Source organism: Salvelinus alpinus, chromosome 22 (assembly GCF_045679555.1).
Source record: "Salvelinus alpinus chromosome 22, SLU_Salpinus.1, whole genome shotgun sequence".
NCBI classification, from domain to species: domain Eukaryota; kingdom Metazoa; phylum Chordata; class Actinopteri; order Salmoniformes; family Salmonidae; genus Salvelinus; species Salvelinus alpinus.
The window spans coordinates 26,196,191-26,202,190 of NC_092107.1; positions in this window are offsets into that span (position 1 = coordinate 26,196,191).

A 6,000-nucleotide genomic window follows, 5' to 3' on the forward strand; every position below is an offset into this window, starting at 1 on the left:
GGTAGAGTGTCTTTATACACACACATATAATCTCCTAGCTGGCCTACTGCAGGGCAGATATAGCTCCAGTATGTTTCTAACAGGCCATTCTGAGCAGCTCTGGGAATATCTGTCTGTGTTATGAGAGTCTGTCTGGTAGCTCATGCATGGAGCGCACACTCTCTTCACAATTCCGCTCCACTCTCACTTTGAAGTCAGTTCATTTCCCCCTTGTGTTGCTGCCAATGTAAATAGGCACTCCCCCCTCCTTCCTGCATGGGTCACCTCCAACACACATACACAATAGACGGGCACTAAAAATAAAATATAGATACTATTTTTTATCAAAATACAGCAACAAACACTTGCATTTACAACCACATGCAAACGGCTCCTATATTAAACACACACACCCATACACACTCATATTCATGCATGCATTCCCACGCGCACACATACAGAGCAGAGAATTCACCTCTGAGAAGTTCCCTTCCTAAAACTGGCTGAGCAGGTGGAAACTGAGCCCTGAGTCAGCCTGGCCCGCAGTAAACTGGCTGCCTCCCACACCGGAGCCTTGCATGAGAAACAGACTAGGGTTCATCTTCCCCTTTACCCAGCAGTCAGAGGCACCACCACCACCCAGCCCATGGGCTATTGGGTGATAGGCTTCACCCTGGCCCTCCATCCATCACAACAGATAGGTAGGGATCCCAACCACAGCACAGCCACAAGGCCTCTGAACCAAGGTAATTCTAAACCCACATGAAGGAGATGGTTTTCAGGCTCTCGTATTATAGGGGTTTAATAAAAACTAGATCATGCTTGATGTTCTGCTTCGTGTATGCACAATGCCGTCGGGGGTACACCGGTCCATTTAGATTTTCCAACGGGGCTATACATTTGGGTGATGTTTTTTCCTCGCCTGAGTAGCCTCGTTTCACTGCTAAAAATAAAATTCAACCATCTAGTGTTCAGCGAAATAACAACACAATGTCAAATACAGGTAGCCTAGTCAAATAATGAACATCCAATCACGTTAACCGTTACTCTCTCGCGGGAAACCTTCACTCTTGCGCAGACATTAAGAAACGAAACATACCAATTTGAAAAAATAAGCCAAGGGAGTTTGAGCGAGAATTAAGACAACTTTCGAGTAGTAAGACATGTATAAAAGCAACAGATACCACTAATAAGAAGGGGCTAGAAGCGTCTTACATGGTGAGCTACCGACTGGCTAGGACAGGCAAGCCCCATACTATTGTAGAGGACTTAATTCTTCCTGCTGCTGCGGATATGGCTGGGACAATGCTGGGGGAAAAGGCCAAAAAAACTATACATACAATGTCTTCATCAAACACTTTCATGACTCATCAGCGACATGGCAGGAGATGTTTTGAAACAATTACTGCTTCGCATACAAGCCAGTGAATTATATGCGTTACAGCTGGATGAGTCAACAGGTTTGGCAGGCCTGGCACAGCTTCTGGTATATGTCCGTTACGTTTATGGGGGGTTAATTAAGGAAGACATCCTTTTCTGCAAACCACTGGAAACCAGGACAACAGGAGAATATATTTTTAACGTACTGGACAGCTTTGTGACATCAAATGGACTTTGGTGGTCAAGATGAGTTGGTATCTGTACTGATGGTGCAAAAGCCACGACGGAGACATAGTGGAGTAGTAACGTGCGTGCAAGCAGTTGCTCCCGACACCACTTGGGTACACTGCAGCATCCACCGAGAGACTCTTGCTGCGAAGGGAATGCCTGACAGCTTGAAAGATGTTTTGGACCCTACAGTGAAAATTGTTAACTTTGTTAAAGCAAGGCCCCTGAACTTTCGGGTATTTTCTGCATTATGCAATAATATGGGCAGCGACCATGTAACGCTTTTATAACATACAGAAGTGAGCTGGTTATCAAGGCACAAAGTATTGACACATTTTTTTGAATTGAGAGACAAGCTTAAAGTTTTCTTTACTGACCATCATTTTCACTTGTCTACCTCTTGCATGATGACGAGTTTCTCACACGACTGGCCTATCTGGGTGATGCTTCTTCTTGCCTGAATGATCTCAATCTAGGATTACAGGGACTCTCCACAACTATATTCAATGTGCGGGACAAAATTGAGGCTATGCTTAAGAAGTTGGAGTTCTTCTCTGTCTGCATTAACAAGGACAACAGACAGGTCTTTCCATCATTGTATGATTTTTTTGTGTGCAAATGAACTCAAGCTTACGGACAATGTCAAATGTGATATAGCGAAGCACCTGAGTGAGCTGGGTGCGCAATTACGCAGGTACTTTCCCGAAACGGATGACACAAACAACTGGATTTGTTATCCCTTTCATGCCCTGCCTCCAGTCCACTTACCGATATCTGAACAAGAGAGCCTCGTCGAAATTGCAACAAGCGGTTCTGTGAAAATTTTATTTCATCAGAAGCCACTTCCAGATTTCTGGATAGGGCTGCGCTCAAAGTAACTTGCCTTGGCAAAACGCGCTGTTAAGACACTGATTCCCTTTGCAACCACGTTCCTATGTAAGAGTGGATTCTCGGCACTCACTAGCATGAAAACTAAATACAGGTACAGACCGTGTGTGGAAAATGATTTAAGACTGAGATTCTCTCCAATACAACCGAAAATTGCAGAGTGTGCATTCTTTCAAGCACACCCTTCTCATTAACCTGTGGTGAGTTATTCACAATTTCTGATGAACAAATAAGGTTTTATATGTAAGATAGCTAAATAAAGAGCAAACTTATTGATTATATTATTATTTGTGCCCTGGTCCTATAAGAGCTCTTTGTTACTTCCCACAAGCCGGGTTGTGACAAAAACTCACACTCATTCTTATGTTTAATAAATGTATCGTATAGTGTGTGTGTGGCAGGCTTACAATGATGGCAAAACACAACATTTGAGAGTGCGCTGACCCTGGTGCTAGAAGAGGTACGCAGCTGGAGGTTGAATGTTTGAAGGGGTACGGGACTATAAAAAGTTTGGGAACCACTGACCTAGCGGATGATACTGCAGTAGTACAATATTTGGCTAAACCTGCTATTTTGCTCTGCAGAAATCTATAGACTATTCATAGCTACATGTTTCTCTTTCCACACAAAACAATGACATTATAGGGCAGTAATGAAATATTGTCACGCCCTGACCATAGTTTGCTTTGTATGTTTATATGTTTTGTTTGGTCAGGGTGTGATCTGAGTGGGCATTCTATGTTGTATGTCTAGTTTGTCTATTTCTATGTGTTTGGCCTGATATGGTTCTCAATCAGAGGCAGGTGTTTGTCGTTGTCTCTGATTGGGAACCATATTTAGGTAGCCTGTTTTGTATTGTGTGTTGTGGGTGATTGTTCCTGTGTTCACGTTATGGGACAGTTTCGTCGTCGGTTTTGTTTTTTTCAAGTATTCTATTAAAATGAATACTCGCCACGCTGCATCTTGGTCCTCCTCTATTTCACCCGATGAAGAACGTTACAAATATTGCATATTTGAACCTTAGAGGACAAACCACTTACAAGCTATGCTTGCACGGTTCAATTCAAATGGATTTTCACGAAAACATGACATCATTGGGCCGGGAATGGTGAGCCCATCAAAGATCTCACTCTGCAGTCACTGACCTGGATCCACAAGGCTGTCTGCGGCAACACTAGCACTTTCGCTAATGACAGCCATTTCCAAACTCATCTTCACAAGGGATTTGCAGTGGGCATGCCTGTGCTGCAGGTTTGTGTGTTAAATAAGCATGGCGACGAAGGAGCCGCCAGCAGGTAAATGCCAATGGTGTATATAAACACTAGATTGCTGATGCTATGTATTGGCCAATGAGAGGCATTGAAGCCACCGGTCGGCCAAATTAGTACTCCTCAAAAGGAGCAGTCCTCCCTGAATTTCTACAGTATATTAATTAAATCTTTCAAGGACAGAATGACATGTACTTAAAAAACATTTTGTGACATGTACTTAAAAAACATTTTGTTGTAGTGGGGACGGTAGCATTAGTACTCTCCAAAACTTATACCGAAAGGAAAATGTTCATATTCAGTGCCTTCGGAAAGTATTCACACCCATTTACTTTTTCTACATTTTGTTAGGTTACAGCCTTATTCTAGATTTTATTAAATAGTTTCCCCCCTCAATCTACACACAATACCCAATAATGAGAAGGCAAAAACAGGTTTTTAGAAAAGTTTGCCAATTTATTTAAAAAAAAATATGAAATATTACATTTACATAAGTATTCAGACCCTTTACTCAGTGCTTTGTTGAAGCACCTTTGGCAGGGATTACAACCTCGAGTCTTCTTGGGTATGACGCTACAAGCTTGGCACACCTGTATTTGGAGAGTTCCTCCCATTCTTCTCTGCAGATCCTCTCAAGCTCTGTCAGGTTGGATGGGGAGTGTCTCTGCACGGCTATTTTCAGGTCTCTCCAAAGATGTTCGATTGGGTTCAAGTGCGGACTCTAGCTGGGCCACTCAAGGACATTCAGAGACTTGTCCCGAAGCCACTGCTGCGTTGACTTGGCTGTGTGCTTAGGGTCATTGTCCTGTTGGAAGGTGAACCTTCGCCCCAGTTTGAGGTTCTGAGCGCTCTGGACCAGGTTTTCATCAATGACCTCTCTGTACTTTGCTCCATTCATCTTTGCCTTGATCCTGACTAGTCTCCCAGTCCCTGCTGCTGAAAAACATCCCCACAGCATCATGCTGCCACCACCATGCTTCACCGTAGGGATGGTGGCAGGTTTCCTCCAGACCTGACACCTGGCATTCAGGCCAAAGAGTTCAATCTTGGTTTCATCAGACCAGAGAATCTTGTTTCTCATGATCTGAGAGTCCTTTAGGTGCCTTTTGGCAAACTCCAAGCAGGCTGTCGTGCCTTTTTCTGAGGAGTGGCTTCCATCTGGTCACTTTACCATAAAGGCCTGATTGGTGGAGTGCTGCAGAGATGGTTGTCCTTCTGGAAGGTTCTCCCATCTCCACAGAGGAACTCTAGAGCTCTGTCAGAGTGACTAGAGCTCTGTCAGAGTGACCATCGGGTTCTTGGTCACCTCCCTGACCAAGGCCCTTCTCCCCCGATTACTCAGTTCGTCCGGGCGGCAAGAGTCTTGGTGGTTCCAAACTTCTTCCATTTAAGAATGATGGAGGCCACTGTGTTTTTGGGGACCTTTAATGCTGCTGACATTTTTTGGTACCCTTTCCCAGATTTGTGCCTCGACACAATCCTGTCTTGGAGATCTACGGACAATTCCTTCGACCTCATGGCTTGGTTTTTGATCTGACCTGCACTGTCAACTGTGGGACCTTATATAGACAGGTGTGTGCCTTTCTAAATCATGCCCAATCAATTGAATTTACCACAGGTGGTAAATTGTCCGACTCATCCCAAACCATCTCAATCGGGTGATTGTGGAGGCCAGGTCATCTGATGCAACATTCCATCACTCTCCTTCTTGGTGAAATAGCCCTTACACAGCCTGGAGGTGTGTTGGGTCAGTGTCCTGTTGAAAACAAATGATGGTCCCACTAAGCCCTAAGCAGATGGGATGGTGTATCGCTGCAGAATTCTGTGGTAGCATTGCTGGTTAAGCGTGCCTTGCATTCTAAATAAATCACAGACAGTGTCACCAGGAAACTAACCCCACACCATCACACGTCCTACTCCATGCTTCATGGTGGGAACCACACATGCGGAGATCTTCCATTCACCTAATCTGCATCTCACAAAGACACGACGGTTGGAACCAAAAATGTAAAATTTGGACTCATCAGACCAAAGGACAGATTTCCACCGGTCTAATGTTCATTGCTCGTGTTTCTTGGCCCAAGCAAGTCTCTTCTTATTATTGGTGTCCTTTAGTAGTGGTTTCTTTGCAGCAATTCGACCATAAAGCCCTGATTCATGCAGTCTCCTCTGAACAGTTGATGGTTAAGTGGCATTCTGATGGGTCTGTTACTGTAACTCCTTGAAGCATATATTTGGGCTACAATTTCTGAGGCTG